At 37.5% G+C, this 27,830-nt stretch overlaps 1 pseudogene; it reads left to right on the top strand.

Moving 5' to 3' along the window:
• Nucleotides 1-27,020, top strand: part of LOC121318140 — a 272,183-nt pseudogene extending 245,163 nt beyond the window's left edge.
• Nucleotides 27,021-27,830: the final 810 nt, after the last annotated feature.

Below are 27,830 nucleotides of genomic sequence, written 5' to 3'. Positions count from 1 at the left end.
AACAACTTGTTTGAGTAAGTGTCCACCCTCCTTGTAATAGTAATCCTAAATTAGCTCAGGTGTAACCAATCACTTTCAAAATCACACACTGAGTTAAGTGGCTTCCACCTATGTTAAATTGTAGTGATTCATATGATTTCAGGATAAATTCATCAGTTCTTGTAGGTTCCCTCTGCTGGGTAGTGCATTTCAAAGCAAAAACTCAACCATGAGCATCAAGGCGCTTTCAAAAGAACTCCGGGACAAAGTTGTTGAAAGGCCCTCCAAACTGGATGACCGAGCAAGAAGGAGACTTATCAGAGAGGCTACCAAGAGGCCAATGACAACTTTGCAAGAGCTACAGGCTTTTATGGCCAAGACTGGTCAAAGTATGCATGTGACAACAATAGCCCATGCACTCCACAAGTCTGGCCTGTATGATAGGGTGGCAAGAAGGAAGCCAATACTCAAGAAAGCCCACCTTGAATCCTGTTTGAAGAATGCAAAAAAACACTCAGGAGATTCTGTAGCCATGTGTGAAAAAGTTTTGTGGTCTGAAGAAAATAAAATTTAACTTTTTTGCACAAACCCAACAGAGCGCATCACACAAAGAACACCATCCCCACTGTGAAGCATGGTGGTGGCAGCATCACGTTATGGGGATGTTTCTCATTGGCAGGGACTGGAGAACTCGTCAGTATAGAAGGGAAAATAAATGGAGCAAAGTAGAGAGAAGTCCTTGAGGAAAACCTGTTGCTCTCAAGAAAGCTGAAACTGGGATGGAAGTTCACCTTTCAGCATGGGTCAGCAATGACCCAAAGCACACAGCCAAAGCTACACTGGAGTGGCTAAGGAACAAAAAGGTAAATGTCCTTGAGTGGCCCAGTCAGAGCCCCGACCTAAATCCAAGCGAAAATTTGTGGCATGACTTGAAGATTGCTGTCCATCAACTCAGCAAGGAACTTGATAGAGCTTGAACAGTTTTGTAAATAAAAATGGTCAAATATTGTCAAATCTAGGTGTGCAAAGTTGGTAGAGACCTATCCCAACAGAATCACAGCTGTAAAACTGTGTTTTGTATTTTTAATATGTAATCTTTTTCTATTTTCTAATCTAGATAAGTGGAAAAAAAAAAATCCTCATTTAAGTGTATGAAACTCTGAGGCACTGACACAACAAAATGTGAAAAAAGTTAAAGGGGGTGTGGACTTTGTATAGGCAGTGTACAAAATTGAAGGCATATGAAAGAAAAGGTTTTTAAAAAATGTACACAAGTAAACACAGTGCAGTAAACTTGTTGTTCAAGAAGAACAAGAAGTTTACTGCACCGTGTTTACTTTTCTTTTTAAACAGCTGAAGAAGGGCTTTTGCCCAAAACATCATGAAAATAAAATAATTTTTAATCTTTTAAACTGTTTGTGTACATTTTTTAAAACAACAAAATATATATATATATATATATATATATATATATATATATATATATATATATATATATATATATATATATATATATATATACATACATACACACAAATCAATGTGACAAGTCTGTCTATGTATATAAAATATTTTGCTGAAGGCTTTGCATTACAACATTTTGTTTGTATTTCTGTATTTGTTTATCAGTGTTATGGGTAACATGTTATTTATAGTAATACTATAACACCATTTTCACACAGCGAAATGCAGATAGTGTTCGGTCTCTGCAATGTTTTAACGAGTGTGTAAAATATCCTTTCACACTGCATGAAATTGCGCAATCTATACTGGTGTAATACCGTCATAACCCTTTCACATTGCCAAAGAGATTGCGCGAGTACAACTTTAAAACCTGTTGATCAACAGACTGTTCTCATGGCAACAACAGAGACCTAACACATGCACATAGTGCTTAATTTGTAAAGACGTGCTGGTGTGCAAGCAATGACAATAATACCGACCCTAAGAAGTGCATGTTCAAAATTATAAACACGTTTATTTGAAAGAGTATTGTACGTACTTGTGTTAGATGTTTACAATCACGTATTCTACATCATATACAAAGTAGTAGTGCGTGCAGAGAAATTAAAGGTAACCTCAGAACAAATAATTAAAAAAAAAAAAGCCTGTATACTTGTTTTGTTATGGTTTAAAAAAAAAAAAAAAAAAAAACGCACCCCAACAACAAGCCAATGGTAGATTACAAAAACGATTAATTAAATTTAGGCGAGGTAGTCGTTAACTTAGTATGTTTTTATTCTCTATTAATTAAATTATATGCATTGAAAAAGGCAAGAGAGAACCGGATCGTTATTATGTTTATTGTTTTGGTTTAATATAATATAGCAGGCTAATGTTCCTATTGAAGTAGGCTACTATATATATATATATATATATATATATATATATATATATATATATATATATATATATATATATATATATATATATAATTTTATTAAAAAGTTGTCGTTGTTTTTTGTTGAAATTAATGTTCAGCTTTCATATTTTGTTGGGTACTACTCATTTAATCAGGCCAGTGTAAGAAGTTGCTTGTGTCGTTCATGACGTTTTTCAAATTAAGTAAGTTTATTTGTGTATATAAAAAAAAAGAACAATTGAGTTGCAGCCAGTGTCATCTTACTTAAAGGCACTCGAGCTGAAACCGTAAAGTAGGCTAAACGTGGCAGCAGACTGTCTCTCTTTAGCGCGCACGCCAGAACTTGCATACTTAATACAACTGTGTTGAGATTTTAAAAAGAAAACATTATGAGATGTTTAACTGGACAGAGGTACTGGCAGTGTTGCCAGGTCCGCGGTTTTCCCGCGGAATTGAGCTACTTTAAAAACACAGCCGCGGGAAATATTATGGAGCCGCGGGTTGATAACGTAATAAGATTAGTGGTATAACTTTAAAAGATTGAAAGTGTTTTCATGTTTGCAATATTGTTTGGGATACAGTGCCAGCATTAGTATTTCAATAAAGGGATCACGCTGTTAATTCGGTTACTGGTATGAATGTCTCTTCCGAGCTTCCGTACAAATTTGTTAACAGTGACCTATTGATGAGCTGTAATGGGGCTTGTAGTTTTTATCAAATTTATACCCGGTATCTTTTCTTACGAAAGCCTTTGATTGTTTTTTTAATGCATATGCCTGCGAGTTAATAATAAGCTTGCTTTTTCAGTTAAAACAAATAATTGGGCTATTTTTTAAGTGACTTTGGGCTATAAACCCAGGGGAAATGCGTCGACCCCGGATACCGGCGCTATGATCTGCACGCCCAGAGGTTCCGTGGCTGCGCCTCAGCATTGCATGCACGCCCCTTTCCAACTACGCTATAGTGACGTACCATGTTGACTTTGAAACCACCCCGCTATAGCGCTTCAGTGGCGGTATAGCCTTTCGCGCAGGCGGTTATCACGGTTCATTGCAGCGTCCACCTCGCGAGGTGGTTCAGAGTCGACATAAATATGACGGTTCTGTGGCGGTATAGGCAATTCACACAGACCTATAAGCCGCTTCAGTGGTGGTTCTGAACCGTCATAACTCCTCTGTGTGAAAGCACCTTAAGAACATAAGAAAGTTTACAAATGAGAGGAGGCCATTCGGCCCATCTTGCTCGTTTGGTTGTTAGTAGCTTATTGATCCCAAAATCTCATCAAGCAGCTTCTTGAAGGATCCCAGGGTCTCAGCTTCAACAACATTACTGGGGAGTTGATTCCAGACCCTCACAATTCTCTGTGTAAAAATGTGCCTCCCATTTTCTGTTCTGAATGCCCCTTTGTCTAAACTCCATTTGTGACCCCTGGTCCTTGTTTCTTTTTTCAGGCTGAAAAAGTCCCTTGGGTCGACACTGTCAATACCTTTTAGAATTTTGAATGCTTGAATTAGGTCGCCACGTAGTCTTCTTTGTTCAAGACTGAACAGATTCAATTCTTTTAGCCTGTCTGCATATGACATGCCTTTTAAGCCCGGAATACTTCTGGTCGCTCTTCTTTGCACTCTTTCTAGAGCAACAATATCTTTTTTATAGCGAGGTGACCAGAACTGCAAACAATATTCAAGATGAGGTCTTACTAGTGCATTGTACAGTTTTAACATTACTTCCCTTGATTTAAATTCAACACTTTTCACAATGTATCCGAGCATCTTGTTAGCCTTTTTTATAGCTTCCCCACATTGTCTAGATGAAGACATTTCTGAGTCAACAAAAACTCCTAGGTCTTTTTCATAGATTCCTTCTCCAATTTCAGTATCTCCCATATGATATTTATAATGTACATTTTTATTTCCTGCGTGCAGTACCTTACACTTTTCTCTATTAAATGTCATTTGCCATGTGTCTGCCCAGTTCTGAATCTTGTCTAGATCATTTTGAATGACCTTTGCTGCTGCAACGGTGTTTGCCACTCCTCCTACTTTTGTGTCGTCTGCAAATTTAACAAGTTTGCTTACTATACTAGAATCTAAATCATTAATGTAGATTAGGAATAGCAGAGGACCTAATACTGATCCCTGTGGTACACCGCTGGTTACCACACTCCATTCTGAGGTTTCTCCTCTAATCAGTACTTTCTGTTTTCTACATGTTAACCACTCCCTAATCCATGTACATGTGTTTCCTTGAATCCCAACTGCGTTCAGTTTGAGAATTAATCTTTTGTGCGGGACTTTGTCAAAAGCTTTCTGGAAATCTAAATAAACCATGTCATATGCTTTGCAATTATCCATTATCGATGTTGCATCCTCAAAAAAATCAAGCAAGTTAGTTAGACACGATCTCCCTTTCCTAAAACCATGTTGACTGTCTCCCAGGACCCTGTTACCATATAGGTAATTTTCCATTTTGGATCTTATTATAGTTTCCATAAGTTTGCATATAATAGAAGTCAGGCTTACTGGTCTGTAGTTACCTGGTTCAGTTTTGTTTCCCTTTTTGTGGATCGGTATTACGTTTGCAATTTTCCACTCTGTCGGTACCACCCCTGTGTCAAGAGACTGCTGCATGATCTTGGTTAGCGGTTTGTAAATTACTTCTTTCATTTCTTTGAGTACTACTGGGAGGATCTCATCCGGCCCAGGGGATTTGTTTATTTTAAGAGCTCCTAGTCCCTTTAACACTTCTGCCTCAGTTATGCTAAAGTTATTTAAAACTGGATAGGAACTGGATGATATGTGGGGCATGTTGTCAGTATCTTCCTTTGTAAAAACTTGTGAAAAGTAATCATTTAATATATTTGCTATGTTTTTTTATTCATCTGCGATTTTGCCATTTGTATCTCTTAAACATTTAATCTCCTCTTTGAATGTTCGCCTGCTGTTGTAATATTGGAAAAACATTTTGGAATTGGTTTTAGCTCCCTTAGCAATGTTCATTTCTATTTCTCTCTTGGCCTTTCTAACTTCCTTTTTGACTTGCGTTTGCAGTTCTGTGTACTCTTTCTGCGTACTTTCTTTTTGGTCCTTTTTTAATGCTCTGTATAGTGCCTTTTTTCGCTGAATATTTTTTTTAATTGATCTATTAAACCATTTTGGCAATTTAGTTTTACATTTAGATTTGTCGACTTTAGGGATGTAATTGTTTTGCACCTCTAGTACTACATTTTTGAAGAACAACCATCCTTCTTCTGTGGGTGTTTTCTCTATTTTACTCCAATCTACTTCTGTTAGTCTCTGTTTCATACCTTCATAGTTTGCTTTTCTAAAATTGTAAACCTTTACCTTGTAAACCTTGTGGTCTGAGTTTGCCAGTGGTTCTTTGACCTCTGTTTTAGTTATTCTATCTTCGTTATTTGAAAAGACTAAATCAAGGCATGCCTCCCCTCTAGTCGGTGCCTTGATAAATTGTGTTAGGAAGCAGTCATTTGTCATTTCCACCATTTCTATTTCATCCTTCGCGCTACCCACCGGGTTTTCCCATTTTATGTGGGGAAAGTTGAAATCCCCCATTAGTATGGCTTCTCCTTTGCTACACGCATTTCTAGTGTCATTGTATAACAGATTATTGTGCTCACTGTCTGAATCTGGCGGTCTATAGCATGCTCCTATTATTATGCCCTTTGAATTTTTGTCCATTATTCTGACCCATATTGATTCGATTTTATTTTCTTTGTCCAGGTTTAACACCTGGGCTTCAAGACTGTTTCTTATGTATAGCACTACCCCTCCTCCTCTTCTGTCCTGCCTGTCTTTCCTATACAATGTATACCCACAAATATTATATTCGTCCCCATCACTCTCAGACAACCACGTTTCTGTAACACCTATCACATCATAGTTACCTGTTAGTGCTGTAGCTTCAAGTTCTAGAATTTTGTTTCTGATACTTCTAGCGTTTAGATAAATACATTTAATGGTTGTCTTACCTGAGTCGTTGTTCTTGTTTTGATGCAGTCTCCCTTCTGTTTTTTGTTGATTTCTCCCCCCTTCCTTTCTAGTTTAAATGCTTCTGAACCTGCTCAAGGATCTTTTCTCCCAGTAGACTGGTTCCCTTGTTATTTAAATGCAGTCCATCCCGTCTATACAGATAGTTCTTGTTGTAGAATGTGGTCCAATGACCAAGATAGGTTTTCTCTTTTAATTTCCTTCCTGGCTCTCTGAATTTGTTTTGCAGGGATTTGTTGTTTGTACCGATGTGGACGACTACTACCGGGTCATCTCCTGTTTGTTCTAGGAGCCTGTCCAAGTTCTCAGTGACGTGCTTGACCGAGGCTCCCGGAAGGCAGCACACTGTTGTAGTAAGGGGGTCCAAACTGCGAATTGAACTTGCTGTGTTTCTCAATATGGAGTCCCCAACAGTCATGACCTCCCTTCTTTTTGTTGTCTGGTCACCACTGTCAATGGGATCCTGGATGTTGTTCCTTTCATTCTCTTGTTGTTGGTTCTGCTCATCAAAATTCTGAAGTGACTCAAATCTGTTGGTTGTTTTGATTTCTGGTGGTTGTGTTTGACGAAGTTTCTTTTTTTCCCTGCTTCTGCCTACCTGAACCCAGCTGTTCTTACCTTCTATCTCCCTGGTGGCTTTCAGTCTGTTAGGGGTGATGCAGACTTCCATGAATTGTGGGTGTGCCAGTTCCTCAAGATCCTGTTGCTGTCTCACATCTTCCAGCTCCATTTCTAGCATACTTACTAGTTTATGCAAATCCTGGATCGCGCGGCAATTTACGCACACTTGGTTTAGCTCCGCTGGGTTTTCTCGGATTTCCCACATCAAGCAGGTCTCACAGATTACTGGCTTGACACCAACACTTTTTTTTGAAGTTTAGTTTCTTCTGCAGCTGTCAGCCTGCTTTCAAACTGCTTCTGAACTGCTCTGTACTTTTCCATGCCTGTACTTCTCCCACTCGTTATCGCTGGGAAGACTGCCTCGTTTAACTGCATTGTTCCTGTTGGCTCCTCCCCTCGCCCGTGTCTCAGAACGGCGCTGAATTTGAATCAGCTGCTCCGAGTTTCAGCTTGTTTGTTATCAGAAAAATACACACGGCTGTTTGACTTTGAGCTGCTGCTGATTAAAGCAATTCAAGATGCAATTTCTCCTTTCTGCTTCTAAACTGCTCTGTACTTTTCCACGCCTGTACTTCTCCCACTCGCTGTCGCTGGGAAGTACTACATAACTGGAAAAATAAAAATTAATAAAATGTGATAACAGCAATTGAAATTAATTGCCAACAACATCTTTAGAACAGTTTGGTTCTTAAATACTCCTTTAGAACAGCGCTAAGAATACCTATATGCCAATTTGACTCCCAGACCCTTCAAAGCAGCTGACTTAGAGGCTGAAATCATTCATGCAATTTAATGCCAGAGGGCATTCAACAGAAATGTTTGTAATTTGCAGTTCAGTTAATAGTAACATTGACCACTACATGTTAAATGTTTTTCACAATTTTGTTTAATAAATGTTACTTTGTTGATGTTTCATTTTGCTTGATTACCTGCCTTCTGGAACTAAACGTACCAGACAACTTTACCATCATGCAGCTGTTGTGGAAATGACGTTTGTCATCTTGGAAGATCTCATCTCTCAACATATATTTCAATCAGGTATATCAATATTGTCTTGTTGTGTAATTTCAAGGGACTTTGTCATACAGCTTGGAGTAGCAGATATTATTTTTCCTCTGTGATCTATTATTCTGTTCTATTTATTGCTCAAGTCCTTAGCTGTCAATCTTATTTCTTTTACACCATTCCATTACAGTCCATTCTCGTTGCCTGGAGTGTGAAATCCACGTTAGGTTATCTTTGCTGCGTCCTGGTACTGTCAAATCATGGTTGTTGTGTTGCAGACATGTTTATATATATATATAGTTTTGAAACATCAATTTCTAGCAAATAAAGTATGTTATTTTTGTATTTCTCTTTTTTTTTGGAAGAATAAGCCGGAATATGGAGTTATACTTAATATACGTGGGTCTATCCAAATTTAACCAGTATTACTCTACCACAGTACTACTAGCAGTGGTAGTCTCAGTTAACTGTTATGTACAGTATAGACATGTATTTCAAATCTCTCCATCAGTTTGTTTTGTGAAACCAGCAGTTAATTTTTAGAAGTGCCAATGTTAGACCTTCAAAGATAGGTAAATAATGAATTAATTGTTTTATCCATGTTGCAGTGCAGTAAAAAAAAAATATAGCTTTACCTTCTTTTGCAAAATAACTGACTATTAATACATAGCCGCCTTTTGCTTTTGTTAAGAAACATGCTGCTATTTCAGTATACGCATATACTGTACACAGTAGATTTGTCAATGTTCCTTACACATTCCTCCCACCTGCACCCCACATGGAGTCAAACTAATGAAGTGCATCACAGTAAGATGCTTCAGCGGCATGTCGGGGGTTACGCAATACTGCTGTAGTCATTTAAATGTTATCATTTATTAATATTAATAATAATAATAGTAATAACAGTGGTGGCAGGATGGCATGGTGGATAGCAGTGCTGCCCCTCAGTAGTAGGGCCCTGGGTTCAATTCCAGCCTAGGGGTCTGTCTGTGTGGAGTTTGCATGTTTTCCCCATGTTCACATGCTTTTTCTCCAGGTACTCCAGTTTTCTCCAAAGACATGCTGTTCAAGTTTGATTGGTCACTCAAAGATGCCCTGTGATTGACTGGCCTGAGTCTGCCAGGTTATTCAGTTAATGAAAATGGATGGAGTAATAATAATGCAGTTTTCACAATCTTTTGTTCTCTGTTTGTACACTCATTTAATAGAGATCGTTGATATGGAGGACTATATTTACAGAACATTCATTTTAGAGTGCTTATGTGGAAGGATACATAAAAAAGGAAAACCTAAATCAATTCAGTTAAAATCAATAACAATTATAAATAATTGTGCTGAAACATTGACATATATAAGCAATAAGACCCTTCACATCCAGCATAACCATGCATTATATGACAAAACGGTTATATAATGTCTGATAATGCTCTCTGTGTTGGGTCTTATTACTTAGTTGTGTGCAGCCAGATGTAGTCATGGGAAGAGTCAGGAACCAACTTAGATGGGTCCTTGCATCCAGGGTTAGTAGTAACGCCAACTGATTAGATTTAGGCTGGTGAAAAGAGAATAGGGGTCGCATGTTGATCTTCAGTCCTCATGATTAGTGTGCAATTTGCAGCAGTGAGGTGATATTCAAAGTAGGCATTTCCAATTGAAGAAAAAAAAGCCCTATATATAATACTCAGTGGCAACGTTATTAGGACCCCCCCCCCCCATCCATTCGCACATGCACACAAGGCTGGGTCATCCAAAGCAGGCCAAATAACAACCTATTTTCTACTGAACATTACTGATGATCAAGTTCAACACACAATGCTGAATGTCTACCCAGAAACACTTCCTTGACAATAATGCAGCTATCCAGTGAGCGTATAAAAATTGTTTAGCTTTATTGTGTATATATGTATCAGTATGATCTGTAGTTCCTTCCTGGAGGATTTTGTTATCATTGTTCTTGCATCTATTCAGTTGCATTTGGAAAGATATGTGTACTTTTTCAGCTGTCAAGTTGAAACGTATTCCTCTGCAACAAGACATGAAATAAATGTCCCAGAAAAATCACATACCCTCCAGGTCACTTTTTATTATTGTTGCACATCTATTACACAAAATGCTTTCAATGCTCCACTGGGACCCTGGCAAAATTGAAAGCAATGTGTGAGATATATTTGCTAAAAGAACTGTCAGATAATATATCACAAAACAAATATCACACTCTATAAATTTTCAGGTGATACATTCAGTACTTCAGTTGTATAGCTTCCCTATGATTTACAGCAGCCGTGCATAAAGCCAAAGGACTTAAGCATGACAAAGCAATGGAAATTATACCTTGATGATTTTACCCCACAAAATGCATGTTTTCTACTAGGAGCTGGTAATCTCAACTGAGAGATAAAATATATTCCATTTTAAAGAAGAATAAACTTCCAAAACTGGGGAATATGGCTGAAAGGTTAAAGATTTTGAAACAAAATAGAATAACTGTATTTAAGACGCTATGCTACTAAGTTCAAAATATGCCATCCCATCTTTTTTAGAAGTGCTGTTTATTTTCAAACCTCAAACCATATTTATTCATTGTATTCATGGAAGAGTTATATGTTATCATATTAAAATAAGGATTTAACTGACTTCTGTCATCTTTAGTTAGGCCCATTTTACTATACCTACAGTAACTGGAATTACTAAGAAACAGTTGAGAAAAGTAACTCCATATGGGCCACACCATATATATATATATATATATATATATATATATATATATATATTTCCCCTTAAAGCCCAAGATAGGACCCATAGTGTGACTTTTGAGATAGTCTGCTTCATTTTCACTATAGGAAATGTTATATGGTCAGCAATCAGTTCTGAGCTTGTTTACAGTTAAGGAGGAAAGGCTTCAAGCACTGACTCATTATTGGCAGAGAGAAACATGCAAGGATAAAGTGTATATTCTCTAGTAATCTTAAGCCCCTTTCACACTGGCATGCTCTACCTGGGTCAGGTCCCAGTGTCATGTGGGTCAGCTACATGATTGATAAAGCAGGGTTGACCTGGGTGACAGAAGCAAGTAAACAACGTGAGTATCAATGCCCTGGAAGCAGCTTGTTATAAATGCTTCCATCCAAGCTTCTCTGGATTGAACCATCGGCCCAACCGGGTAGGAGAGCCAGTGTGAAAGGGGTTTTAGAATTCAAGAACAACAAATGCCCTTATCTGTGGCACTGTATCTACTGTTGTAAAGCCCCTACCACCACCACCACCATCTTAAAACCACTTTGATATTCACACTGAACATAAAGTTGCAAATAAATTGTTACCAATAAATTGTTCTTATTCAGTTTGGTGATTTGATCAGGTGAAATTCCACACATTTGTATTTACATTTAATTGAGTAGGAGTATGTGCAATGTAAATAAAAGCATCATCACATAAATATTCCCTTTTTTACCTTGCAAGAGAGTATTTATAAATCATGCATCAGTCTATTTAGTGGCTGCACTTGCAGCCCAGAGGTGACGAAGTTAATAATACAGAGAACTGTAACAAGGGCTAAGCTGTATATAATTTATGGTAGCCATCTATGCCACTGAAGACACTACCTTCAGATTAAGTTAAAGATTTTAGGTTGTTAGCACCAGGTTCTTTTATTTGGGCCAAAGGATAAGGTATTGACCAAGTACAACACAAACACACAATAAAAATGCCAGGGATGTGAAATAATCACATTTGTTTAAAACACAATTTTGTTTCAATTCTCATAATGCACAAACTGTTGCTGTGTGTTTCAGCCAAATACTTCAATTCGCTACACTGTTTCAAGAGTTTAGTCGTTCTCAGGCATTACACTGTAACATAGTTTAATACAGCAAAAACTCATTTAGAGCAAGAATACATTGTTTTCTTTCTCTCTCGTATTAAGACACGTACAAACAGCACTAGACAAGACAGGAGGTTCCCAAATTAAACACATACATAAAAAACTAAACAAACAGTGCTCAACATAAAAGTGAAAACAAAAAAGATAGGCTTGCCCTTGGAGTTAGGGATGGCAGTGGAGCTTTTTTTTCAAAACCGAGTTCCTCAGAAAAAGAGCTGTCTGCTACAAATATCTCACCGCTACAGATACCCAAAATGCACAACATCTTGCAAACGAGTGCTTTCCAACTCAGCATGTACATTGCCTCTTAATTGCTCAGTTTATTCTCTGCAGCCACCAGCTCCAACCGTGACTGCCAGAGTCTAACACACAAGGGGGAACACTGTGAATCTTTTAAAAGAAAGAAAAAGGAAGTTACGACATAAAACCTAAATTCACCCAATCACACGAGGACTACCACAGTCTGGGGAACAGGCTTTTCCCACTACACGCCCACTGCTGATTCATTTTAAAAGAAAATATACATAATTGACGCAGGGGTGGAATTACATATACAAAAATAAGGTGCTCAATTCTAAATCTTCACATATGAATGTAAAAACTGAGGTGCAAAACAGAAATATGTATAAGTGAAAATTCAAGACAAACGTGCATACAAATACAAAAAAATCCACCCTGTTATAATGTAGCAGATGCTGTATGACACTTGTGGAGCACGAAAATATAAATAAACAAAAAAATATGTCAGAGAAAGGGCAGCAAAGTCCTCTTGGTGCACGGAGGTCCCTCAATATATTTGTTTGGAAAAGCCTCAGACAACATCAGTTATGCTAGTATCCTTAGGAAATTATATGTATTGGCCTGCCCTTTTCAGCATAACATCCAGAAATTTGCCTGGCACTGGAAAAGGTCAATTGGGCTATCCCTCCAACCATTCCAATTGTGGTCTGAAAGAAACCAGATGCTAAGTAGTGCAGAGAACACATCACTTTCACATGTGCAGGGATAGCAGTCCCTAGATCAACGCTGGGGTGTAGCTCATCCCTCAGTTCAGCTATTAGGCCTAGGATGACCTGCGGAGTGATATGATAACACTTTAGCACCGCATCCTCAGGCATCCCAAACAAAGTGATCCTGGGATTGAATATGCAGGGTCATCTTGTCTTGCCCTTCTCCTTCGAACGTGTTTCTGCCTGTCCTTAACTAGAGCCAAGTGCCACCACATCGGGAAGTGTACCAGCTATCCTAAAGCCAATGACAGGTCTCTGCTTTTATACAGCTCTTATTTACTCTATTCTACAATGGTTTACGTTTTTGGAGGGTTAGCAATTGCCTAAGTGCAAGGCAAATTCCTTACATCACATTATAATGTTTGCGCCCGCTTCGTATCCAGATCCCTCTTAATTCCATGCTCTTTTCCACCTTTGAATGCATTTCAATATAATTTTAAGGGATTAATGATGGCAAAGTGCAACTTTGATAGCAGGTGCAGAATGCCAAGTGAACACCATTCATTACAATGTAGGGGTTTTGCACTCACAAATCACTATGCGATTATTTTTACATCTACCCCTAAATGTTGCCATCATTCTGTTGAAAGGCCTTTTTTTCTACTGTTGAACAGTTGGTTTATGTATGTGTAGGCAGACACTCCTGATCCAAGGTATAACAAATAATGATTCAGCGGAAAAGAAATTGATGTGAGCTATACACTGTGCTTTATACTTCACTGGCTACGTGATTCAGGATTTTAGAGCATCAAAACTAGACTTAACACATGCCTGACTTAGACAGCTTCATCTACTTGGGGCCTTGAGCCATAACTACCCTGAACTCCCTTAGTCTCAGCAATGGTGCCCAGACAATGACTGTTGACAGAGCGATTTAATTAGTTGCATGTGGTAAAATGGGATGCAGATTGATGCAGGTTGTCAACGTTCTGAAATCAATGCATTCAAGTCTCTCTGACCCTACAGAAGACATTAACTTCTGCATATAATCCTGCTTTATCCCCCTAGGTATTTATACAGCTTCTTCATGAGATTGAACTTTTCTCAGACTTCTAAGAATGTATTTTCTGACTAAGATTGGCCATGAGCCCTTAGCTATATTCCACTAAACCCCTGCTTTTCATTGGTTACCTTGCTGATTGTTTACTTAAAAGAAAATGAATTACAATTGACAATAAATAGACTAGATATGGCAAGCTTGTTGTTTTTTGTTGTTGTTATTGTTGTTCCTGTTAGTAAAATAGTTTTGAATCAAACTCTGCTTTTTGTGAGTTCAGAACATACTGAAGTGAAATATCATTGGATATGTGAAATGTCTCAGGTTACAATAATGTTATCTGCATCATTACTGGTAAAGTGATCCACCATCCTGATCCTTTACAGGGTCGCGGTGACCCTAACCCGGCAGACACAGGACTACACCCTGGATGGCATGCTAGTGCATTGCAGGACACCACACACACACACACACACACACACGGCAATTTAAAATGACCAATCAACCTGAACAGAAGGTCTTTGGATTGTGGGAGAAAACCAGAGTACCCAGAGAAAACCCACGCAGAGACAGGGAGAACATGCAAACTCCACACAGACAGATCCCTAGGCTGGACTCAAACTCAGGACCGTGGTGCTTTGAGGTAGTAGTGCTAAACACCACGCCACCGTGCCACCCTGATAAAATGATTTTTACTAGCGCTGTGGTAGAACCTCTTTTTCAATGAGTGAGAGGTTAAAATACAAATTAGTTCACAGCAGTATAAATTTGTATGGTCTTTTTTTCCAAGCATCTTTTATTACACAACAGTGGAGAGCCATCCAGCTGACTGATGGCTTCACATTATTGTTACATTCATTGAGTTGCCTCCTACACATAGCCACACTCCATGTATGTTGGTAACATAGTGGAAAAGGTTGTAATTTGCCACTGCAACACAGGAACTAAATCAGTTATTATACAATTCTAGTTTGCCTGCATGGATAATACGTATGAAATGACATCGGGATAAGTTTTCTTTCATCGACAATGATAGCTTCTGTAATACAATAAATCACAGCCTGGCATGTAATCTAGGCTGCAAGCATTTTATGGATGTGACTTAATAATTTCATTTTAATGCCAAATATTGTGTAGTTACAAAAGACATGCTGTTTTTTAGATTATAAAGTCAAATATTTTCACAGTTTAAATTGTATTTATTTATTTATGTATTTTTACAATGCATACATAAGATATCTATATATATATATATATATATATATATATATATATATATATATATATATATATATATGATTTGGAGTATTGATGCTTGTCATGTTAGCATAACAAATGGTTAGCTGAAGATATTTTGTAGTACAGATTGGACACTGTTGGTCAAATCGGTGTGGTACCATCAGGGAATTAATTAGTCAATTACAGTAAAGAGGACATGAAGAAGGAAGTCTAAACCACAGCAAGTGAATGGTTGAGATTAAAGGAATACTTTCATATCATTTAAAGTTTCATAATACATAATTTCTTATCTGGTTATTATTTTTATGTGCCATCTCTATTGTTCTCTGTTGTGTTTTATGCTCTGATCATAATTTGCTTACTAACTTCCATCAACAACAACAATAAATGTTAACTTTAAAGTGGAGTTTGGGGACAGGAGATAGAGCTGCTCGCCTTCTATGTTTCTTCTGCCTATCAAAGCTATCTGCCTGTTTAAGCCACGTTACAATCTATATTCCTTCTGTTGCTTTTTGCTTTTTGTGTGTTTTGCTTTTTGTATACGTTGCAGGAAACCTCCCTGCCGGATTCTCCTAAAAATATCTTATTAATTTCTCCCATGGACGGTCTACTTTTAATGCAGACCTCTACCCAGCAACCAGACCTGCTGCCCCGGCACTATGGAGATCAGAACGCTCCCGCCAGCAGGCTCAGCCTCCGGAGCAGATATTGTTTAAGGATTCGCCACTCAGCAAACTCTTAAAAAACAAAGCTCATTTCATTTTATTTTTCTGAAAAGGAACATTTTCAAGTATAGTTCTAATTAGACTGCTTGCAAATACTAAGAAATCGCTGAATTGTTGTTTCTGCAAAGTTTAATTTTTGGAAGCAGGCTTAACACTGCTTTTTAACTAGACTTTCCCATCAAGTACACTTCCTGTTTTTACTGCTACTGAACTAAAGATATTTTCATAATTTCGATTTTACCTAGGAAAAGCCGAATTTTTCATTTGCGCCCATCCCCTGCTCTCTCACCACCAGCAATGCCTTGTCAGCAATACCTTGTTTTGATGGCATGAACAATTGCTCTAGCACCATTGCACTTCAGCCTCTCTTGTGCCAATCTGCCAATTATATCTTCTGTTTCAGCTACACCCTGGTGATCCAAAGCAGCTCCGTTGCTCTCCCCAGCCCAGGCAGCTCTGGCCCCGCCCCCATCTATCAGCATTCCAGAGTACAGCCTGGTTATAGCATCTGCTTCAGGCTCCCAATCAGCTGCCACCATCCAATGTAACGCCCTCTACCCATTGATCCAAAGACAAACAATAGAAGGAAGTCAAGTTCCACACACAAGACATACATAAGCTTCGTACCACCCAAGGACACACGCTCTGCACCTTCCCACAGTCACAGAAATACATACGCTCTGTACCACCCCGCTGAGACAGAAACACACATACACTCTGCACCGCCCTGCGGTCACAGAAACAAAAACGCTCTGCACCGCCCCGCTGTTACAGACTCGCCCCATTTTAAAAGCCTAGGTTGGCCCCCTTTGTAATCTCCCTCTGTCCCATTTAGATGGAAAAATCTTCGTTCTGCTTCCTCCGAGCCCAGAATCACTGAGTCTCTAATCCAAGTTGAGATGGACAAAGAATTCATGGTCAGCTCCTTCCCAGCTCCATTCCCCATCTTCAGAATTAGCCCCACTGGAATAGCGACCTGCAAAATATTCAAAATCGCCTAATCATCGATCTTTTCACCCCGAGAGGCAGTTCCACTCCAGTCTCAACATCCTAATTCCCCACGATCAATTCTCCCTTCATTACATTACAGCTTCCAACACTATTAAATCCATCAAAGCAACAAGCCACACTGCCTGGCTCGTAAAAGCGAATATTTTAGGCTCTTTTAAATCATGCCCATTCATCCCTCCTTACAAAACCTGTTCGGGATCTACGCGGAAGACAACTTTCTCTTTATATCCCCACTTTCGGACCCCCTCACTCAAGCAATCTTCAATCAACAATCCCTGTTTTCTTCAGTAGACGTCTCACCCTCAAGATAACCATCAGCCCGACTAGGAATCACCCGGGACACTGTCAAATCCGAAAGCATTCGTCAGTTCATTAACAACTTCAAAGTATAAAAATCAATCTCAATATGCAACCCGTTATCTCCCTTCGGCCAATTCAATTTTGCAAGTTTTGTGACCTTAAAATATGTGTCTCAGAAGGACAAATAAGACTGAAGATATACAAATTCAAAATGAAAAGGTATTTAAAAAGTAAAGGAATCCTTCTAGATAAGGCTGACAGTGTTATTTAAAGTGTCACCAAGCTGTTGTGGATGAGAAACAAAATCGTTTACATTCATGCAGTTTCTTGTCACTGAATATCTTGCCTTCATTCAGTCACTGTCTATTTTGAGTTGAGAGTGCAAGATGTCATCAGTCTGCCTTGATCTAAAACAGGCCAATATTGGCTGTAATTGGAATGAACAAAGCAATCCCGAGATAATATCCTCAAAAAAGAATTTATGTTCTAGGACACCAATTTATCATAACATAAAGCTATATTGGGAAATGTCTTCAATTTTTCAAATGCCAAGGTCTGGCAGACATTTCTCAAAAGAGGAAAGTCACTAGTTTTGTTCCACCCCTTAAAAAAAAAAAAAGATTTGTGCTATATTCAGCGGGCCTGGATTAAGCATAGAGATTAGTGTTAAACATGCTCTTTGGGGCAGACAAATTACCTGTCAAGAGAGCAGGTAAATCAAATTTGCTTGAGTTATCAGTCATGCTTTTATAGTATTAACTATGCAATAAATAGCATTCAGCTCAGCGTATTAACTATCAAAGCTAATTATCTAACAGGTTGTTTCACCTCAGTATTAATTCATAAGCATATCTCTTGAACTTGTTTCTGCTCTCTAACTGGCCTATGGAGTGGTCCAGAGCACAAATAATGCATCTACACTACATATATATTATTATATATTGACATTTAAAAAGAGCATTCAATTACTTATAGTTTGAAACCAGTTGGACTGTCTTAGTGAAATACACTATACTAACCAAACCAATCCAAAGCTACTAATGCAGTTCTGTGTTTAGGTAAATATTAATTTTATAGTTAAAAAAAAATATAAATAAATAAAAGACTGATTGTGATTTTTATGAAATTTTGCAATTAAGTAATGAACAGGGACTGTAGGAAGCTCAAAGCATAACCTATTATTAGTATTACCAAACTGTGTTTTTTAAAGCTTGACTTAATTACACTGTGTAACAATTTTTTTATTTTATTTTTTTTTTTGGTTCCTGGGTAGTAAGTGTTATTTCCTAATATTACACCGTGTAACAATTTTTTTTTTTTTTTTTTTTTTGGTTCCTGGGTAGTAAGTGTTATTTCCTAATTGCTTATGCCTCAAAAGTATAGAAAATGACTATTATTCCCCACAAACTTTGCTTTTGTGACCAGGACAGAGATATTTTGAAATTTACCTATTTTCCAGAACATTCCAGATAGAGTCAGTGCTGAGTAAACTTGGATTAACTTCTAGAACTTTCTAGAACTTTCCAGTAATATAAATAGTAGTATAAATACAGGGGCCTTAAGCCCACCAGTTCAGTTTAGTTCCAGCTGCCTAAGTAGATACATATCTGCATTTTTCTGAGATGGCATCAAGAGGCTGCAATGGTGGCATTCCTGATGGGTCTCCAAGGCGGTTTTACCAAGTTTCCCTGCTATCTTTGCCTTTGGGACAGCAGGGACACCAAGGAGCAATACCACAGGCAGGACTGGCCACAGCGAACCGAGTTCTCTGTGGGGAGGAACAACATCAAGTGGGAGCCACTGGTGGACCTCTGGAAGGTGCTGATGCCACCACTGCACATCAAATTTGGCCTTATGAAACAATTTGTCAGAGCTCTAGATAAGGAGTCGGCAGCCGTCAAGTACCTTCAAGACTTCTTCCCTAAGCTGTCTGAGGCAAAGGTCAAAGCCGGTGTCTTCGTCGGACCACAGATAAAGAAGATCCTGGAGTGCAATGAATTCCCCAAGAAGCTCACTAGTAAGGAGAAAGCGGCTTGGAACAGCTTTGTCGCAGTGGTTCGGGGCTTCCTGGGCAATCACAAGGCTGAAAACTATGTGGAGCTGGTTGAGATTCTGGTGAAGAACTACGGCACAATGGGCTGTAGGATGTCCCTCAAAGTCCATATCCTTGATGCTCATCTTGATAAATTCAAGGAGAACATGGGAGTGTACTCGGAGGAGCAAGGTGAGCGCTTCCACCAGGATATACTGGACTTTGAACGTCGCTACCAAGGACAGTATAACGAGAACATGGTGGGAGACTACATTTGGGGGCTGATTCGTGAAAGTGATTTATAGTATAATCGTAAATCCTGAAAAACTACTCACTTCTAAGTCTTTTGTAGTCATTTTTATATTACTTTAGTATAAATACATGTTAATTTGGATTCATATGTTGTTTTTTTCTGACTGTGAACGAAAAGACCGTTTTCTTATTGGAAATAGGTAAATTTCAAAATATCACTGTCCTGGTCACAAAAGCAAAGTTTGTGGGGAATAATAGCCATTTTCTATACTTTGAGGCATAAGCAATTAGGAAATAACACTTACTACCCAGGAACAAAAATTGTGTTACATAGTGTTATCTAGCAGTAGTACTGTATGTGCAGACAGAAGTATAGCACAGTACATGTATGTGTCACAATGGCAGTATGACCACTAAGCAGGGCTGGCGTCAGGTAGGGGCGCGAGGGAAGCAACTGCACCTGGGCCCAGCCTCTGCTGTGGCCCATATCAAAGATATGCTAGAATATCTTTACCCATTCAAAAATAAATCATGGCAAAGTTATACTGTCAGTCAAAACACATTATCAAATCAGAGCTACGTAGACGGGACTCAGTGTGAAACTTCATAATAGGTCAGTGTCGATTAAAAAACAAATGTTCCATTTATGGTGGGGGGGGGGGGTTGCATTTCTTTCACAGCTGCTGTTTATAAAGATTATAACAAACAATTTACTAACAAGGTATATAATCACAAATACTTCTGAAAAAAATAAATACTTAGGCCTATCGGTCAACTTTAATTCCCTATGCGAACTCCTAAATCACACCCCTGGTAAATAAATAAATAAAAGCGCTTGGTGGAAATAAGCTAACTTTTCCACAGTTGTGGTAATAAGTACATAATGTACGGTATATCGAATATGCCATCAAAACACAAGTTGGGTTGTTCAAAGCGAAAAGAGCAGAAAATAGCTAGAAATTTCCCCAAAAAAGGAGAAAATGTACAAAATATGTGTGTTTATGTGTGTACAAAAAAAAAAAAAGTACAGTAAGGTTTAAAAGTGGGCCGACAACAGCAGATGGAAGTATAGTGCAGCAGTGGAACTGACAAGCTCCTCCTAATACGAGAAATAAACAACAGTTGAGCCAGAGGAAAGACGTGAATCAGAGACATCGGATTTTGGAAATGTACAACAGCAGCAAATAAAAGGTACTGAATCATACATTGTAAACTTGGTAACCCAGTCAGTCACCTTTATGTGATTTTTATGATCCAGCTACTTGGCCTGACTTTTGTACCAAAGAGCTAAGAGTTGAAATCATGAAACAAAAACCTGTGCAGCTAAAGAAACTGACGTTGAATTCCCCAAAAATCACACATTATTTGTACTCATTTTTGGAGCAAACTTCAATTAAATTTATTTTAGGTTGAGTTTTTTTTTTTTTGGGGGGGGGGGGGGGGGGGGGGGGGGTCTACTTTTCACTCTTGCACCAGGGCCCGGTGAATCCTAGCACCGGCCCTGACTGTAAACTGCAGAAATTTCACTGGTGAGTTAAGCCATTCAGTATCTTGAAGATTAGAAGGCGGATCCCATGCTGTACATGAGACTGGCTAGTAGGCTCTCTGGAACTATATTTCATATATATGAAATGTTCTAGAAAAATGTCAATGACAACTGTACATTAATGCCCTTAACTAGTTTAACAATAATCAAGATCATTTTAGCAATAAAAATAAATAAATAATTAGAAAACCACAATATGGCAGGACAATTTGCTAAGTAAAACAGACAGTAGCATTTTACAGTATTCTGATATCAGACCTGTCTAAGAAACAAGATTACAAAATGATTCCGGGCTACAATGAGAATTTGAAGATACAGCTATTCTGTATACAGCTAATCATGATTCATGATTTTAAGATATGATTTTTATCACAAGGAGAAAAAAAAACAATAAATCATTTGTAGTTGATTCTTTTCAATACAGTCTTTGTGTATAATTCCCTGTCTGGAATGCATTTATTCAGCAGTGCTTTTTTGGGGTTATTACTCTGTTTATTCTCCCCTGCGGGGATGGCATCATGCATACCTGCAATATCTGGAGAACTGCTTGTCTAATTGTCAGCATAGATTACTGAGTATCATATTCTGGACATACATGGGATGTCTGTTATGTTCATTCATTCATTCATCCATCCATCACACTTACATCTTTGCATATATATGGAGAATCAAATAGCAAACTGGGATTAAACATTTCATTGCAAATTCTTGTGCTATACTATTTTGTACACACTGTTAATATTTTACATGGTGATCAACTCTTTAATCAGATGGATAGCTCTAATTGTGACAGCTGTGCGGCGATGTATGTTACATACTTGTGGCATTTATCTTGATTTGCATCAAACCTAAATAATAATACACATATTCTGTAAAACAAATATTAAGTGCAGTTGATCAGCATGTCTATTTTTTCATGTAGCATTTATTTGTTAAATTATTGTTGCAAATGCAAAAACAGTGATTAAATGCTACAAAATAAAATGAAAGATCGAGGACAAAGATGTTAAACTCTGAACAGGCCACATTGCTTTTTTCATGCTTCAAATGTTCAAAATCTTTAAATACTTGACTTATAGCTGTGCCTCAGATTTAATGATTAAAATGATGTCTAAAGTTACATCGGCAATTAAATGAAATAATACTAGGGACTAATTCTAGACATATATATTTGTCTTTTCGTACATTGATGTCTTTTCAGTGTAATGAAACTAGCACATCTTACAGCATTGGAGTTGAATAAAGTATTGACATGACAGTGATGCAGTCATTAATATCTGCTACATGTGAAACAGCCTATTCATAAACAGAATGAAGTGATAAACAAAAAATACCACTGCCAGTTTCTCCCCTTGGAATGTCTAATGAGAATACACATTAGTGTTTTGTTATTGAAGTTTCAGATAAAGTTACACAACTGCACTTGTACAATGTTCCTCAAAACATATATATTTTTTTATTTTAACCCACACAATGGTTCCACACACTTTTACATAAACTGTAGCCTAAGTAAGAAAGACACCAGTAATGATTGATTTAAAACAGCAGTACACTTTAATAAAGCACCTCAGAAGACTAATAGTGATTGAAACTAATGGTTGCAGGAGATTGTGGCATACTCTTAGATGGTCTCTTAAGTGGTCATTATGTACAGGTTTATTTTATTTTGCTTTTGCATCACTCAATGATGTGTTTGAAATAACCCACGGTCAATGGCTCAAGGTTGTTAAGTTAGTGCAGGAACCAAGGTTAGAGCAGTGGGTTTTGGGAGGGAGGAGAGGGAGATCCTCCCCCCCTTGTCTGAATGGGTAAGAATGTACTTATGAATAAAATAAATTAATTTTCAGGGATGAGCATTCTAGATTTGTTCTAAAAGATCAAGGGAAGGGAAGTATATTTAGCAGTTTACCAATTCTACCCACATGGTCCCTGTCACACACACATGACCACTCAGTCCCTAGGATCTATACAATAAGATAGATAGATAGATAGATAGATAGATAGATAGATAGATAGATAGATAGATAGATAGATAGATAGATAGATATGTAATAGATGGACAGATTAATGCGTTAAATGTTTCTCTTGGCTGGGACCAGTGGATGCTTGCTAGGACAGCACCATATTTAACTGTCTCTTGAGAAATATATTATATGGAGCTGAACATCTCAAGGGCATCTGGACACAGAATCCATCCTTACTTTCTTTTTTAATATTCATCAGGGGCCTGTCTAACTGTAAATTCCAATGACTCAGGAGAGAAAGCTGATGTGCATCACTGAAAACAGCTATCTTTCAATGGAAACACCTGACATTTTGTCAGATGCGGAACATAAATAGGGCATGTCAGCCTCGGGCACATTGTTTGTCCCCCTCATGGTTGAGATTGGCTCAGACATCAAATAACCAACTATCCTTATCATTCAGGGTTGTAAAATTGTACAGCGTAGCTTTACAATTTACCCAGACATGGACTGGGGAATCTAAATAAGAAAATAAGATAAACATTAAAATGTTGCAAAACTGAATACCAGAAAAATGTACAAATATTGCAGTTTGAGAGAAATATGACCAGATGGTCAGCAGTCTGTAGATACATATTTTAAGGGATAAGTAGCTTCAAATGTATTTTTATTTATTTACTTTTAAGTGACCTTCTTAGTGGGTTATGAGTTATGTTGCTCCAATATTGAATTGGAAACATTTTCTCTTGATCAGAATCTGCCTGGCATTATTTTAGTCATTAAAAAACTATTCAGTACCATCAGTCAATTAGCATCCAGTTCTAGTGGGCTTCTATCAGACAGTAGGTGAACGCTGAAATTTCAACTGTGAATCAAATTTAAAATCAATCCGTACAAGTGCCGGCTTTTTCATTTTGACTTGCCGTAATGAAAGCTCATTTCACATCTATTGGACAGCAAATACTAAACAAAGAAACAATTGGTCCTAATTTATTTTATTATCCACCAAAATCTGCCAATCAACACTTTGCACTGATGAAAGCAACTGATCTTGTACCCGCAACTGTCCAAATAAGTGATAAGCAACTCTGAAACTTAAAAAAGTTATTTTTTCAATAAAGTTTTTTTTTTTCTTTTTTTTTCTCTAATTATGTATGTAATCCTTTAGGAAACATTTCTGGACTATTTTCCTAAAGCATTTCTCAGTGGAAGGCTACCCACCAAATCATTACAATTACAAAATCTAGGTTGTCAGGTGTATAGTTAGGCTTGGGACACATAACCCCAATCGCGGCTACCACACAGCAGAGCCATTAACGACGAGCACTATCACTTAATTAGAACTCTAACTTGCACACCTCTTTTAACATACTTCCTGATTCAAAAGAAATCGCATAATATGGTGATCTTTTAACTCTGTTGTCTCTTCCTGGACTACAGGTGAAAAAAATGACATGTACAGCTACATATCTGTTCTTGCTAGGTACTTGCTTACCTCAAATTAAAATGTCTATTTATTATGTAAATAGTATTATATATGGAGTGTTTATAAGGAGATCTCTTCTCCTATGGTTTGATATTTTAGCCTCAGTAAAGTACAACTTCTATTGAGAGCTGTATAGTTCAACACAGTTGATGTTAACAAGTATTTATTTTTACACTTACATCGCTGACATTTTCAGCAAGTTTTCAAAGAAGTGACCTTTATGGGAAATGGGGACATTGTGGGTGTGTAAGTCAAGACTGTTGGGAATTAGAGGTGAAGGAGCTTCCTAATGGGTTTGAATGGATCAACTGGTTGTTTTCTAAAACTGTGAGATGCCGTGTTGCAAATGTGCAACATCTTTTCCCCTCCCCTGGATGCGTCACATGACATCTCATAAATAAAAAAAAAAAGTATGTTTTTACGAGGAAAACAGTTTTGACTCACTTTGTGTGACCGTGAGCAAGTCACTTAACCTCCTTGTGCTCCATCCTTTGGATGAGATGTAAAATCAAGGTCCTATGTGTGACATAGATATTCTAAACTAGTTCACATTACATGTATTACTGTAGATAAAGTCAAAGTGTTGGTATATAAAAAAAAAAAATAAAACATTTGTTCCACCACAAACCCACAAACAGAACTATGTATCCAAAAAAAATCAGAACTAAAAAAATAAAATTGTCCCCACTTATATGTATAACACTAGCTGGTATTTATACTGCATTATTTTTTCACAAATTTTGAAACATCCTTGGGTTTCACAGTCAGATAAAAACATTCTCCTTTATATACTAGAATGACACGACAAATACCATGCTTTGTAACTCTGAGTACAGTAATTGCATAAAGCAGATTAGTAATTGCTTACCACTATCCAGTGCAGTATGGGCCATTGTTTTCACTGAAGTAGATATGGATCTGTATAGATCACCCAATCACTTATCTAATAACCAAGAACACACTTTGATTAAGATGAACTGAACTAGAAAATCTTTTGTGGACTCAAGGCTGGATTAATATTCGCAAAAACTCTGCATCAAAGCTGTTAAAATGTTTAGCGGGTCTGTGCACCTAAATCAGTTTACATTTGCGTCTCAGATAATTTAATCAATGTGTGTTCGAGTCTGGATTAGGATGAATAGGCAAGTGCACTGTATACACTGTGGCACTTACTCTTAATGTGTAAAAATGTCACCGTTAGAAGTGAGGATTGTTTCTGTGTGGACTTTCTGGCATGCTTGGTCTTGTTGTCTGAAGTATAGCTTATCAGTACAAGAATACTAAAAGAACAGAGAAACATTTTTGGTTCAAAGTGAAGGAGGTCAAGACAAACAACATAATGTTCTGTTTTTAATATAGACTAATTACCAATTATATATATTATATAGTATATTGTTATTTTCAAGGTAGTCAACTGTATTTGAACAGGATACACAACAGGAAAAAGTTAAGGGTAGCTTAATTTAGAACTGCTGTTTTAATGATGATAAGACCAAAACAATACCACAGATGAAATGTCACTTTAACACAAACTTAGATAATTGTAACATTTGGCTGTGAATCTGTCAGTGCAACTGTAAAAAAAGATGTTGAGGAAGATAATAATCCTGCCAAAAATCTACATGATTATGAAGCAATTTGAGGAAAATTTGAAAATGCATTATTTAGTCACTGAAATATCTTAGCTTCTGATTTCCAAAACATTGATCTAATATTTGCCAAGTTCATAAAATAAATGTACTTTCATGTCTGTATATGTTATCTTTGCCTAAGCATGGCTCTAAATTTGTGTTACCCAATGCCACAGAAATGTTTTTTGTTTTTGTTTTTTTTTTTTTTTATTTTTTTTTTAATTTAGAGGTGAGGACCATTTGTTAATTTGGCAGGAATCACCTCTTCAATCATCATTTTGTATGACAATACTGTAATAATGCTACTAGAAATAAGCTGTGATTTAAATGAAGTTAAACAATAGTGTAAAGTAAGGTGTAAGACCTGCTCACTTTAGCTGTATTTTTGGACTTAATAGTTTCTTTACCATATCATGCAGATACCCTGGTGTTTATGTTTTCTGTTATCACATATTGCCACTGAGCTGTCAATAATCACACTACTCAAGGGACTATAAAAAAAACAACAATATTTTGTATGCCACTGTTGTAATTGATGTATTTCATTAACATGTTTCAGTGACATGCGTAGTGTATCCCCCCACCACGCAGTGAATACAAAGCAGGAACTATCAGTATTTAAAAAAATGTATATGAATGTGACCTTCTGTACATCCCTAGTACATGTAATTACAGTTTTTGCCACATCTGCTTAGCAATGTGGCATCATTTGGAACAGTCTTCGTTCTCTTTTAGAGTCCAAAATGAGATCCATATATATATATATATATATATATATATATATATATATATATATATATATATATAAAACCATATGTACGTGTTGCAGGTTTCTCTTGGGCTGGTTGATGCAAGAGCTTTACATATTATATGGGCTCTTAACGGCTGTCAGAAAATGGAACCTGCACTTCCTAAGGACTGCAGACCCCTTTCAGATTGGAGTGATGGATCAACGGCTGACAAGGATGAATAAAATACTATTATACAAAGGGCAAGAACTTCAAACTGGAAACAGAGTAACAGAATACCAGAACATGTGTCTTTGTTCATGTAATTATTTAGCCCATTTAATATGAAACAGTGGAATTCCCAATTTTACAGCTGCTCCAGGGCCTAATGGAGTTCCATACAGAGTGTACAAGAGTGCTTCTGGAGTTCTACGAATCCTGTGGAAATTGAGGAAAGTGTCATGAGAAAAACAGGTTGTACCAAGAGCATGACACCGAGCAGGTGAAGTCTTTATACCAAAAAAAAAAAGGATTCTACAAGCATTGTTCAGTTTCATCCTATTTCCCTATTAAACGTAGAAGGCAAGATTTTCTTCAGCATTATTGCTCAGAGATTGTCAACCTACCTATTAAAGAACTGCTTCATTGACACTTCAGTACAAAAAGCAGGCATTCCAGGTTCCCCAGGATGCTTAGAACACATCAGCGTAATCTGGCAACAAATTCAATCAGCAAAAAAGGAAAGGAAGGCGCTCCATGTAACATTCCTGGATTTGGCTAATGCATATGGTTCAGTGCCACATGAACTTCTTTGGGCAGCATTTGATTTTTTCAGTGTACCGATGACAATAACAAATTTAGTGAAAGCCTACTTTGGAGAGTTGCAATTTAGTTTTTCAACTTCATAATTCAGCACTTCATAGCAATGCCTAGAAGTTGGAATAATGGCAGTATATACCATTTCTCCACTGGCTTTTACCATGGCAATGGAAGTAATTATTAGGGCATCAAAATGGGTAATAGGAGGAGAGCGCTTGGCTTCTGGAATAAGACTA

The sequence above is a fragment of the Polyodon spathula genome, chromosome 7, assembly GCF_017654505.1.
Source record: "Polyodon spathula isolate WHYD16114869_AA chromosome 7, ASM1765450v1, whole genome shotgun sequence".
Lineage (NCBI taxonomy): Eukaryota > Metazoa > Chordata > Actinopteri > Acipenseriformes > Polyodontidae > Polyodon > Polyodon spathula.
This window is presented reverse-complemented; position numbering and strand designations above follow the sequence as displayed.